Source organism: Malania oleifera, chromosome 9 (genome assembly GCF_029873635.1).
Source record: "Malania oleifera isolate guangnan ecotype guangnan chromosome 9, ASM2987363v1, whole genome shotgun sequence".
Lineage (NCBI taxonomy): Eukaryota > Viridiplantae > Streptophyta > Magnoliopsida > Santalales > Ximeniaceae > Malania > Malania oleifera.
This window is the reverse complement of record NC_080425.1, coordinates 33,338,854-33,354,077: the sequence shown is the minus strand read 5'-3', so window position 1 is coordinate 33,354,077 and position 15,224 is coordinate 33,338,854.

Genomic DNA, 15,224 nt, shown 5'->3' with positions numbered 1-15,224 from the left:
GCAATGACAATGCAAATATCCTAAGCTTGCTAGTTTATCCCAACACAAGATTTATAATATTGAAATCTGTGGGATAAAACTAAGCCAAACTCCCCAAAAATAATATCACAATCAACCAATCAAATGGGAGTATTAGCACTATCTAATAAACGTAAGACCACTGAATAAACTCTCACAATATCAAGATATATCAAGGGAATAAATATTTGAGAGTATTTTGGGCAAAATGGACTTTTGAGATAAAGATGATTTTTGCTAATTATTTTGCTTAATCTCATGCTAATTTTTGCAAATGAAGGGGTATATATAGACTTCCCCTTGATTAAAGCCCTCCAGGACACATGGGGAATTATTATAATTGTTTTAAAACAATTTAACCAAATTAACCCCATTTAAATAATTTAACCACGGTAAAAATAATTGGGCAACTAGAGAGCACCGGTCTACCGAAGGAAGTTCGGTTGACCGAGCTGTGCATGGTTCGGTCGACCAGGAACAAATTAACCTACAAGTTCGGTCGATCAGACATGGATGTCCAAGGGTGATTTTTTCATTTAGCACAGTTCAGTCGATCACGAACCATTTGAACTAGATAGTTTAGTTAACCAGACCGTTGAGTTCCACACGTGGGAACTCAGTCAATTAGGACGTTGGTACGCAATCTTGGCACGGTCGACCAGATGGTCAAAGTGTTGACTTATAGGGAGTTCGGTCAGCCAGGTGATAATGAACTAGGTAAGTTCGGTCGACTGGGTTGTGGTCAATCCGTTGAACCGACACCGGTTCGGTCTACCGGGTGGATTTTGTACTAACAAGTAAGGTCGATCGAACATGCAAATTTAGTGCATTTAGGTCCTGTTTAAGCATGCAATCACCCTATTCAAATGACCATACATATATATGCATGTGTGAGTGTCCTGGGGTCATTCTATGCCTTTTTGAGTGCACCAAAGAAATTCGGCTTTGGTCGACCCCCTAAGGACCAACTACGGTTTTGACCTTACAAATACCTACATGCATGACATCTAGAGATTATTACAGATCGATATAAATTATTACAGACCAATATAAAAATGAATGCAAATACAAATGAAAATAGTTATTCATTCCTTTTGCTTCTCCAAAAGCCATCATACGATGTGAGCATTGAGTTTCTTATGGCATCAACTATATCTTAACCATCCATGCATGCAAAGAATTAACCCTGTTCATAAGCTCAGAGCACATGTAAGATACATATGCTTTGTCGGCATAAAAAACAAATATCAGACTCAAAAAGTCAACATAACAACTATCAGACTAGCATCAGCATGGCACCTTACGGGGTGTTATATAGTAGGAGGTATCGTTCTCTATTATATTGGGATGAAATGGGTGAGATGTGAGTTTTGAGACCAAAATTAGCACAACAAGCATATGATAAAGTTCAACTTACTAAGGACAAAATCAGTACAGCTTAGAGTTGGCAGAAAAGCTACACAGATACTCGTCGCTGGAAGTTGGAGTTCGATGTGGGAGATCAGGTTTTTTTGAAAGTAGCACCGCTGAGAGGGGCTATGAGATTTAGGAAGAAAGGTAAGTTGAGCCCAAGGTTTATTGGCCCATTCGAGATACTATAGAGAGTGGGTCTAGTTGCCTACAGGCTAACTTTACCACCAGCTCTATTCAGAATACACGACGTATTTCATGTTTCCATGATGAGGAAATACGTTCCAAATCCCTCCCATGTAATTAGTTACGAGGAAATAGAACTCAGAGATACATTAGTATATGAGGAAACCCCAGTGTAGATTCTAGATAGAAAAGAATAGGAGTTGCGCACCAAGAAAATACCATTAGTAAAAGCTCTATGGAGAAATCATGCGGTAGAAGAAGCATTGTGGGAGCTTGAGGAAGAAATACGACAGAAGTACCCACATTTTTTCTGTGGGGACCAACATTAGACAGAAAAGAAATGGTAATGATTCAGGCAATGTAAATATAGTATAATTTTATTTATGTGTAGAGCAAGATAATGTATATATGGTTGTATTTTGGTTTATAGGATATAGTGGGTTTTGGGAAAATTTTCTTTTATGTATATGCTAGTAATTCCAAAAATCTTGAATGTAACCACTGTATTCCTCTATCATAAATGAGGGTAATTAATAAAATAAGTAGCAAGTTTTCCTTAGAAGGTGGTGTATAGAATAAATAGCAAATTTCAAAGATGAAATTTTATAAGGAGGAGAGAATGTAGAGACCTGGAAATTATAATAATTAAATAATAGAAGGAAAAGGAAATTACAAGGGGAATAAAGTAGGGTTCGTCGACGAATGCCCTAGTTTTGTCGACGAACTCCCATGTGGTGTTCGTGGATGATTTTCAGCGTTCATCGACGAAGAGATACCGAGGGGGGTATTTTAGACCCATCGGTTCATCAACGAGCTCTTCACCTTCATCGACGAACTCCCTTCTTCAGTTCATTGACGAGTACATATGGCTCGTCAATGAGACCACGTGTCAAGTCACCTATAAATGCTGAAATTGAGATTCAGCGTGAAAAATATCTCTCTCTCTCTCTCTCTCTCTCTCTCTCTCTCTTATTTTCTCTCTCTACCCTCGGTTCCTCCTCCTCATCTCTACAAATTTAGTTTCGTTTCTCCCTGTTTCGACAATCAGAAGCTACCACGTTGATCCTGGGGAGATTCACAACAACTTAGTTGGAGTAGAATTTTAGTTTGAGGAGTTCAGGAACCATCTCAAAATCAAGGTAAGTGGGTTATTTAAGGTTTATTTGGTTAGTAGGCCTTTCTAAGCCCAGATTCTGTATTAAATATTGATATACTGGTGTTTGGGATGATTAAAATAGGGTGTTACGATTTTAGGATTCGGGGTTCCAAACACTTCAGACATGGATTGAGAAGCCCCATGGGCATCATCTTAGGAACCCAGGTAAATGACAAATAGTTCATAGTTTTGAAATATGGGTATGATAATTATTCTGGATATTCAGTTGATTGACAGGGAGGTATATATATAATTTCAGGGTTTGGAATTACGAGCGCCGTAGGCTTGAGATAGAGAAATAATAAAAAAGAACTCAGATAATCAGGTAAGGGGAAATATGTTATGCCAAATAATTTATAGATTTTATCAATATAGCACAGTATTTGAATATGGGTTATAGAGTATGGTTTTAAACTAAATAAAGTATGGAAACTATACAATATTATAGTAGATATTTATAGAGTTTTATTTAATTGTATGGCATGAGGAAAATATTGGAATATTTGCAGAATTTTACACAGATTTACAGACTTATGATTATATAGTTTTTACAGACTTATCTAATACAGTTATATTTACAGAACTACGGCTATACAGAGTTTTATAGAATTATTGTAATAACCCCAAAAATGGTTATACAAGATTAGTGGGGTGATTTTAATAATAATAATAATTAATTAATTAAACATTATTAAGGAAATTATTTAAATTAAGAGATCTTAGGATTATGTGTATATATATGTTTAAATATATATAAGGATAAGTTATTGTGTATATATATATATATATATATATAAGTATATAATAATGGTAATAATGGATAAAGGTCAAAAAAAAAAAAGAAAAAAAAAAAGAAAAGAATAAAGGAAGTGAGAATCATACCTGAGAAGGAAACTGAGAGTTTCCCAGTTGCAAAGCGTTATCTCTCTTTCTCTCACTCCTCGTTCTCTCTCCCTCTCTCCTCAGTTCCGTGACGGATTCTCACCCGATCGAAAATCAAAAGATACCGCTGGATTCCATTCTTCGCTGCTATCATTTCTACCGGAGCGGATTGGTGGTAGGAGTAGCGTAGGCGTATCTCCTAGGGTAAGCTAATTTCCCTTTTTTTCCTTAATTTCTTGGAAATTATAAGCCCAATCGACGATCGGAAACCACCACGAGAATCTAGGGACGATTCTCTACAGATCTAGCGGAGTGGATTTCTCGTGGGGTTGTCATGGGCATAACCTCAAATTTGGGATAAGAGGGTTATTAAGGGGTTTATTTTTAATTAATTAGGGTTGATTTAGAAATGCTAGAATATTGAGCATCTGAGGTTGAAATTGGATTTTTGGAATTTAGGGCCTAGGTGAGCGCCGCGGGTGTAATTTTGAGACCCATGGGTATAATTCAAAAAATTAAGTGGGGGTGTTAAATATTAGTGTAAATGTTAATTTGAGCTATATGGAGCTTAGGGAAGGTTAGATGAGTATTATTTTAGGGAAATAAGTTAATTAATCTGGAGAAAATGCAAATTGTAGGAATTGAGTTTCGAGTGCCAAGAGCATAGGATCTAGGTGTTAATGAGACTCTCAGTAAGCCAGGTAAGGGGAATAAATTATAACAACATTTTTAGAATTCTTGTTTAAATTAATATGTGAAAATGTGCATATGGTATTTTGTTTGGAAAATATAATGATATAAATATTAGATAAAATGTATGGCATTTGAGTAATTTTAAATTGTGATATTTTAGAGAGTGAAATTAATATTTTATGAATAATAGATGAAAACTATGTGGCATACAATGTATGTTGAAAAATGTGAAATATAACGATGAGTACATTCTGAAAAAATATTGAAATGAGAATTATTGATGTGATTAGTAAATAATGAAATATGGTATTTATATGTGAGTAGAAATGTTTATCCTGAAAAATGAGATTTTGTGAATTACTGATATGAGTATTTTGAGAAATTTTGAAATACGTGAAACACGATGTATATTATTACGAGATGATGAAATGTGCACAAAAAGTGATGAGAACGTGAATTCTGAAACGTATATACTGATATATGATTGATGATATGCCAATACCGCACAATAATTGCAGGTGGATGGTATTCCTTTCCTACTGATGCAGTTGGGGAGGTATGCTCAGTATGGAAATTGTGTTGTGAGGTTCCTACTTATGCCGTTAGGGAGGTGTGCTCAGTATGGAAATTGTATTGTAAGGTTCCTACTGATGCCGTTGGGGAGGTATGCTCAGTATGGAAATTGTGTTGTGAGGTTCCTACATATGCCATTAGGGAGGTATGCTCAGTATGGAAATCGTGAATGTGTTGAGAATTGGAATTATGTGATTTATTGTATTATGTAAAGTACATAAATGTGAATTTACGTATACATAGATATGTAATGAGTTAGAATGGGAAATGATTATAAGAAATGAAAGAGTGTGTGTTTTATAAAATAAATAATTGAGGCGAAGTGAAACTCTCCACCTGAGGGTTTACTGAGTAAGGTGAGTGCCCTGATAGGTATCAGATGTGGCCATTCTTGGCAGCATAACGTGTTAGGGGTAGAGGGAAGCTACCTGTATGGGTGGGTTATCTTCCCTATTCTCAGGAACTTCGCGGGTAAATATGTGTTCGAAATCATTGAATTTGAGAAATGGTTTTAAAGCTTATAAAAGTTTGTGTTGTATATCTATATGATTATGAGAATGTGTATATCAGTGTATTTTCTCAGATGAAATGATGATTTGAAAAGTAAAGTGCATTATAACTGAACTTATATGACTACACACTGTAAATAATTTATTCCTTCTTACTGAGATGTATCTCACCCAAATTATCTAAATTTTTCAGGGAACATGGATAGGCCAGGTGATAGAGCTCCATGACCATAAGAAGCCGAGACCCTGACACACAGGGTGAGTTTTCTTGGACTAGGGGAGGTGTAATTCCCCTATAGTTGAGTTGGTTTTGAGTTTGTGATGGTGATGTATATATATGTATGTTGATACTCTGGGTATTGTATTCTGACTGATATGTATATATTGTTTTCCGCTGTTAGGTTGTATAATGAAATAACTTTTAACCCGGTACCCAATGCGAGTCGGGTCATGTGAATGGTAATAGGGTGGTTGACGTGGCAGATTTATGGATGTTATGGATGATGAATGAATATATATTTATTATTGTTCAAAAAAAATTTGTACAAAAATCAGGGCGTCACAATTTGGTATCAGAGCCTAAGTTGCTAGGTTCTGTAGACTTTAGTAGACAACGAAATACAATACCAGAGTATAGGAGTGAATTTTGAGGAAAATAGGAGATGGGTAAATTGAAATGTGAGTTAGTCGTTATTTGAGGATGAGGTGAGAATTTAGGATTCTATCTTGTGGCCAAGAGGCAGGAGTACCGGGGTTATTTCTGTGTTTTTCCTGGGGTGACAATTTTAGGAAAACCATGAATACTATCGCTGGGTCTTGTTTTTGAGTGGTAGGATTGAATCTTAAATTGGGATTGAGAGTGAAGAGAAGAATGATTATAGAAAGGTATTTTACGAATTTTGTTGTTGAATGTAGTGATGGTGTTATGGTAATAGAGTCTTAAGACTGTCTTGTATTATTTTTAGGATAGAGCCTAGTAGTAGCAACACAAATGCGGAAGGTGATGGAGTAGGGCCTTATAGTATGGGTGGTGCAGACCCTGACGTAGTATTGTGTAGTGTTACTCAGCAGGTGATGGTTGAGATGGCTAGAAGCTCAGTAGAGCAGAGCTGTACGATTGAGTAGTTCACGTGTATGCAATCCCCGTCTTTTGCTGGAGGAGCGGACCCACTAGTAGCAGGGAATTGGGTTCAGGACATAGAAGATATACTGGCAGTTCTCTTATGTACAGACGAGCAGAGAGTGTTGTTTGTCACATTTAAGTTGACTGGGGAAGCAAAGCGCTGGTGGAGGTCAGTGAGATTGTTGGAGGAGCAGAGGCCGGATCCTGTAGCGATGACGTGGAGTCGCTTCAGGGAGATTTTCTTCGAGCGGTACTTTCCCCCTACGGTCAGGAGTGCAAAGGCATCAGAGTTTTTGTATCTGACACAGGGGTCTATAACAGTGCAGTAGTACGCAACGAGATTCATTGAGTTGTCCCAATTCACCCCGTATATGGTGCCAGATGAGGAGAGGAAGGCAAGAAAGTTCGAGGAAGGCCTGAGATAGAACTTGTATGAGCAGGTGGTAGGCTTTCGAGATCAAACCTTCTCAGAGATAGTGGATAGGACTACAGTGATTGAAAGCAATTTACATAGAGGCGTAGCGGCACATTGTCAAAGGAAGAGGCCAACACTTTTCAGGTAGGGTCCAGCCTGGGACCTTGGAGGAGGCATGGTAATAGTAGGGGTCGGGTATAGGAAATAAAAAATTGGACATTTCGGGGTAATCCATCATACCCTATTTGTCCTACATGTAACAAGAGGCACGAGGGAGAATGTCAGAGAGGAACGGAGACTTGTTATCGGTGCGGTGGATTTGACCACTTCGCACGAGAATGTCGAAGGTCGTCGAGCAATGCACCCCCATTAAATCAATACCGAGGAAATACTGCTAGGTATGTGCTTATTCCCGTACTCCGGGAGAGACAAGGAATGCTGGAGATAGGTAACATTTTATATTTTTGAAGTAAGCAATAGTCTTGTTTAACTCTGGAACAATTCATGCATTCATATTTCTGAAGTATAATTAAATATGTGAGATAATAACTTAATTAAAGAATGTTGTTTATTTATGGTTGCACCAATGGGAACTGTAGTGATATGTAGAAAAGTACTTAGTGATTGTCCACTGGATGTTTAGGGGAGAACACTACCCGCCATTTTGATGATGTTTGGCATGTATGGATTTGAGGTAATTTTGAGGATGGACTGGCTAGCTTCTAACTATGCTAGTATTGACTGTTATAAGAAGGAAGTAGAGTTTAAACTACCCGGGGAGTAGAAATACATATATATTGGGTTGTGTGTGTGCGTCTCGCCATAAATACTATTGGCTAGACGGGCAAAAAGACTATGCCTGGAGAGTTGTCATGGATACCTAGCTTGTAAAAAAAAAAAGCACCAGAAGGAGAAGTAAAGCTCGGGGATATCCCAATAATGAGGGATTTCCCTGATGTATTTTCCGGAGAACTTAGTTGGGTTATCTCCCGACCATGAAGTTAAATTTGATATTGATCTATTTATAGGGATGGCACTAGTCTCTAGGGCTTCGTATGGAATGGCTTAATGGAGTTGAGAGAGAGTTGGAAGAGTAGATGTAGATTATTGAACAAGGGATTCATCAGACTTAGCACGTCACCTTGAGGAGCACTAGTGCTTTTCATGAAAAGGAAGATGAGTAAATGAGAATGTGCACAAGATTAGGGATTTCTTGGGATTGGCTGGGTACTACCGTAGGTTTGTTAAGGGCTTCTCTATACTGTCAGACCCACTTACCAGATTGACCAGGAAGGGAGTGAAGTTTGAATGGTCTGATGAATGTGAACAGAGCTTCCAAGAATTGAAACAGCGACTCATCACTGCGCCTGTGTTGACGATTCCTTTAGGAAAAGAGGGGTTCGTAATTTATAATGATGCATCCCATAAAGGGTTCAGATGTGTGTTGATGCAGCAAGGGAGAGTGATAGCCTATGCCTCATGACAATTGAAAGAATATAAGAAAAACTATCCAACCCATGACCTAGAATTGGCAGCAGTGGTTTACACGCTGACAATTTGGAGGCACTATCTATATGGGGGCAGGTATGAGATATTTACTGACCATAAGAGCTTAAAGTATTTCTTTATGTAGAAGGAATTAAATATAATGCAGAGGAGATGGTTGGAGCTAATAAAGGATTACGACTACACTATCAGCTACCACCCAGGAAAGGCTAATGTGGTCGCTGATGTTTTGAGCCAGAAATTAGTGGATTCATCTATATCTGCAGTGGGGATTCAGCATCTGATTTAGATGGATCTAGAGAGGCTCGGTGTGGAGCTGGTAGAGGGCAATTACCAGGCATTTATTGCTGACTTGGTTTTACAGGCAACTCTACAGGAGAGAATTAAAGTAGCTTAGAGGAATGATGTAGAACTAGTAGAGCTTATGGGGAAGGTACATGATGACCAGGAAACAAAGTTCAGCAGCTCAGATGATGGAGCCTTGAGGTTCCATACCAGGTTATGTGTTCTTGCCGACCCTGAGATCAAGAAGGTTATTTTGGAGGAAGCACATCGGTCCCTATATACTATACATCCAGGTAGCACTAAAATGTATAGGGATCTTCGAGGGTTCTTATGGTGGAGCAACATAAAGAGGGAGATAGCCCAGTATGTGGATTAGTGTTTGATGTGCCAGCAAGTGAAGGCTCAGCACCAAAGACCGGAAGGATCATTGCAGCCACTCCACATTCCTGAGTGGAAGTGGGAGCATATAGCGATGGATTTCATCACAGGATTACCGTTGGCGTTGCATGGACAGGACACTATTTGGGTAGTGGTGGATCGATTGACAAAGACTGCCCACTTTTTGCCGATTAGAGTTAGCTACTCCATGGACAAATTGACTGAGTTATATATCCACGAGATAGTTAGGCTCCATTGCGGCCCAGTGTCCATAGTTTCAAATAGAGACCCACGGTTCACATCTTATTTTTGAAAGAGTCTGTAAGGGGCCATGGGTTCTCAGTTGTCGTTCAACACAACTTTTCATCATCAGAAAAATGAGCAGATGGAGAGGACAATACAAATTCTAGAGGATATGCTGCGAGCATGTGTGCTGGACTTTGGAGGTCGTTGGATACAGTATTTGCCATTGGTCGAGTTTGCATATAATAACAACTACCAGACCAGCATTGGGATGGCACCATATGAGGCATTGAATGGCAGGAGGTGCTGATCCCCGTTATACTGGGATAAGATTAGGGAGAGACAAATATTGGGACCAGAGTTGATACAGCAGACTCAGGATAAAGTCGGACTCATTAAAGACAGGATCAAAACAGCATAGAGCTAGCAGAAGAGTTATGCGAATACTCGCCGGTGAGAACTTGAGTTTGACACAGGAGATCACGTATTCCTGAAGGTGGCACCAATGAAGGGAGTTATGAGGTTTGGGAAGAAGGGTAAACTGAGCCCTATGTATATTGGGCCATTCGAGATTCTTGAAAGAGTGGGTCTAGTTTCCTATCGATTGGCATTACCACCGGTCCTGTCTAGGATCCACGACGTATTCCACGTTACTATGCTGAAGAAATATGTCTCAGACCCCTCCCATGTGATCAGCTATGAAGCACTGGAGTTGGGTGATACTTTAGCTTAAGATTTCACTGGTGAAAGTTTTATGGCGCAACCATGCCATTAAGGAGGCTTCCTAGGAATTGGAGAATCAGATGCACCAGAGATATCCACACTTATTCTGTGGAATTTAAAGTTGAGCCAGTTAGAGTAAAGGAAATAGTATTGTGTATTTTTATTTGTATAGTGTAACGTATGATAGATAGAGTTATTAGTTTTGGAATATGAATGGCTTTGGGGGAATTTTGAATAGTTGTAATCTCCTAGAAAACTTTTTGTAACCACGGTGTTCCTCCGCCATAAGTGAGGGTAATTAATAAAATTGGAAGGGTTTTCTCTAAGAATGAGAAGCAGATGAATAATAAATTTCGAGGACGAAATTTTCATAAGGAGGGGAGAATGTAATAACCCCAAAAATGGTTATACAAGATTAGTGGGGTGATTTCAATAATAATAATAATAATATTAATTAATTAATTAATTAATTAATTAACTAATTAATTAAAAATTATCAAGGAAATTATTTAAATTAAGAGATCTGAGGATTATGTGTATATATATGTTTAAATATATATAAGGATAAGTTATTGTATATATATATATATATATATATATATATATATATATGAGTATATAATAATGGTAACAATGGATAAAGGTCAAAAAAAAAAAAAAAAAAGAAGAAAAGAATAAAGGAAGTGAGAATCTTACTTGAGAAGGAAACTGAGAGTTTCCTAGTTGCAAAGCGTTATCTCTCTTTCTCTCACTCCTCGTTCTCTCTCCCTCTCTTCTCAGTTCCGTGATGGATTCTCGCTCGATTAGAAATCGGAAGATACTGTTGGACTCTATTCTCCGCTACCGTCATTTCTACCGGAGCGTATTGGTGGTAGGAGCGGCATAGGCATATCTCCTGGGGTAAGCTAATTTTCCCCTTTTCCTTAATTTCTTGTAAACTATAAGCACAAACGACGATCGGACATCACCACGAGAATCTAGGCATGATTCTCTATAGGTTTAGCGGAGCGGATTTCTCGTGGGGTCGTTGTGGGCATAACCCCAAATTTGGGATAAGAGGGTTATTAAGGGGTTTATTTTTAATTAATTAGGGTTGATTTAGAAATGCTAGAATATTGAGCATCTAAGGTTGAAATTGGATTTTCGGAATTGAGGGCCTAGGTGAGCGCCGCGGGTGTAATTTTGGGACCCAGGTGCATAATTCAAAAAATTAAGTGGGGGTGTTAAATATTAGTGTAAATGTTAATTTGAGCTATATGGAGCTTAGGGTAGGTTAGATGAGTATTATTTTAGGAAAATAAGTTAATTAATCTGGAGAAAATACAAATTGTAGGAGTTGAATTTCGAGTGTCAAGGGCGTAGGATCTAGGTGTTAACGAGACTCTTAGTAAGCCAGGTAAGGGGAATAAATTATAACAGTATTTTTAGAATTCCTATTTGAATTAATATGTGAAAAATGAGCATATGGTATTTTTTCTGAAAATTATTATGACATAAAATTAGATAAATTGTGTGGCATTTGAGTAATTTTAAAATGTGATATTTTGGTGTGTGAAATTAATATTTTATGAATAATAGATGGGAGCTGTGTGGCATATGATGTATGTTGAAAAATGTGAAATATAACGATGAGTACTTTCTGAGAAAATATTGAAATGAGAATTATTGATGTGACTAGTGGAAAATAATGAAATATGGTATTTATATGTGAGTAGCAATGTTTTGCCTGAAAAATGAGATTTTGTGAATTACTAATATGAGTATTTTGAGAAATATTGAAATATGTGAAACACGATATATATTATTACGAGATGATGAAATGTGCACAGAAAGTGATGAGAACGTGAATTCTGAAACGTATATACTGATATATGATTGATGATATGCCAATACGGCACAATAATTGCGGGTTGGTGGTATTCCTTTCCTACTGATTTCGTTGGGGAGGTATGCTTAGTATGGAGATTATGTGTGTGTGAAGTTCCTACTAATGTCGTTGAGGAGGTATGCTCAGTAGGGAAATTGTGTGTATGAAGTTCCTACTGATGTCGTTAGGGAGGTATGCTCAGTATGGAAATTATGTGATGAAGTTCCTACTGATGCCGTTGGGGAGGTATGCTCAATATGGAAATTGTGTTGTGAGGTTCCTACTGATGCCATTGGGGAGGTATGCTCAGTATGGAAATTGTGTTGTGAGGTTCCTACTGATGCTGTTGGTAAGGTATGCTCAGTATGGAAATTGTATTGTGAGGTTCCTACTGATGTCGTTGGGGAGGTATGCTCAGTATGGAAATCGTGAATGTGTTGAGAATTGAAATTATGTGATCTATTGTATTATGTAAAGTACATAAATGTGAATTTATGTATACATAGATATGTAATGAGTTAGAATGAGAAATGATTGTGAGAAATGAAAGAGTGTGTGTTTTATAAAATAAATAATTAAGGCGAAGTGAAACTCTCCGCCTGAGGGCTTACTGAGTAAGGTGAGTGCCCTGATAGGTATCAGATGTGGCCATTCCGGACAGCATAACGTGTTAGGGCAAAGGGAAGCTACTTGTATGGGCGGGTTATCTTCCCTATTCTCAAGAACTTCGTGGGTAAATATGTGTTCAAAATCATTGAATTTGATAAATGATTTTAAAGCTTATAAAAGCTTGTGTTGTATATCTATATGATTATGAGAATGTGTATATCAGTATATTTTTCAGATGAAATGATGATTTGAAAAGTAAAGTTTATTATAACTGAACTCATATGACCACACAATGTAAATAATTTATTATTTCTTACTGAGATGTGTCTCACCCAAATTATCTAAATTTTTCAGGGAACAGGGATAGGCTAGGTGATAGAGCTCCATGACCATAGGAAGCTGAGACCCTGACACAAAGGATGAGTTTTTTTTGGACTAGGGGAGGTGTAATTCCCCTAGAGTTGAGTTGTTTTTGAGTTTGTGATGGTGATGTATATATATGTATGTTGATACTCTGGGTATTGTATTCTAACTGATATGTATATACTGTCTTTTGTTGTTAGGTTGTATAATGAAATAACTTTTAACCCGGTACCCAATACAGGTCGAGTCATGTGAATGGTAACACGGTGGTTGACGTGGCCAATTTATGGATGTTATGGATGACAAGTGAATATATATTTATTATTGTTTAAAAAAAATTGTACAAAAATTGGGGCATCACAATTATAGTTTACATGGTTATATAGAATTGCAATATACAATATTTTACAGGACCATGTTTATCCATCATTATACAGAACCATGTAACGTAGTATTTGATAGAAACATGTTTATACAGAGTTTTATAGTACCATGATTATACATAATGTTTTATAGAACCATGATATATAGAGCATAGAACCATGACATATAGAAATACAAATTGTACCGAAATATAGATTATACAGAATTACCAAGATTTACATCATCATGGTTAATATAGATAATATAGAATCATGGTAAAACAGTTAGATATTATATAGAAATAGTATTATATAGTATCAGACCTTGATGGAACAGAGCAGTTTACAAAGCACGGTACCATAACTATATAGTATAGATAGTGCAACCATATGTCTCAGATAGAGTATGGTATAGCCGTTGCATGTATGGGCGTGTAATCTCCCCAATCCTCGGGAACTTTTGCTATAAATATTGGTTATGTATGTGTGAGTATAGTATGCATGTGACTTGTCAGTTGCCATTGATTAACAAACAACTATATTTTATATACTCTAAAACTCATCTGCCACACACTATTTTAATTTATTCCATCCTTACTGAGAAGTGTCTCACCCTAGAGAATGATTAATTTTTTTTTTTCAGGTCCTTCAGGTGATCAAGCTTAGCAAACTCCTGGGACAGGGTTAGTTTTTGAAACTACGAGTAGTCGAAGGGACTAAGATATGTAAAGTTATGTTTTTATATTTCTTTGGTGCTATAATAGGGATATTTTTATATACTCTTTTTGGTTGTATATAGTACTCTGGCATTCTATTGGAGAATGTTTAATTATTTCCATTGCGTAAATGGTATTTATGGTATCAGAGACGTGTAAATAGACTCATAGCACCCCAAACCCCACCTGGCGGGTTTAGGGTGTTACTCAAGTCATCATATCTCATATCATATCATCATTAGTAGCATCATCTCATATATTTTTCATTTTAGCTTAAACTTATATTTGCTTATATTTGCTCATTTTGGCCTCCTTTTATTTGCTTATATTTATGCTGACATCAATCAAAAAGGAGAAAAATAGCATAAGCACAAGTGGACATTGAATAGTACACAACAATATTCATATTCATTCAGAACAGCAAGGTGTACAAAGTGTCATGAATTTTGGGAGATACATGCCAAAAAGAAAAAAAAAATAGAGATTCAAAGCCAAGACACATAGATAACTGAGATACAACAAAAAAAGCAACAAATATATCAAGCAGCATCAGCCGCATCATCATCATCAGCTGCATCATCATCATCAGTTGCATCACCTTCTTTAGTGCCCTCATCATTTCCTTCTTTAGACTCCTCATTAGATGCATCATCACTAGGAGGTGCAGAGCTGATGTCCATGGGATCAACTCTCATAAATGAACTAGCCCTATGCTGCTTCATGCGACTAAGGCGCTAGTTAAGTGAGGAGGAGGTAGTCTATAGTGAGGCCACATTTTCCTGAAGTGACTTTAGTCCTAAACGCATGTCACTACTAAATATAGTGAACTGATGATGGAAGGGTACAAACCAAGATGGAGTATTAGGCTTAGATTCTTGTTGCTGAGCTGGAGGTGGAGGTGCATCTACTTGTCTCAGTGGTCTTCCCCCTTTCAGAAACCAACCCTGCTGATGTTTTACATATCCCATTTGTTTCAAGGTCGTAGAGTTGAAAAGATCATATCGAGTTCACTTTATGAACAGCTCAGTAGGAGTGGTGACACTAAGGTGAGCAAATAGCAAATTCAAGATACCACCATATGGAAGAGTGACTCAATGAGCTTCCAATTTGGACCACATCCATTTCAGAATTAAACTGGACAAATCTAGTTTCTTCCCCTTTAACAAACACCATAACATGAAGCAATCAACGTAGGATATGTAATCAT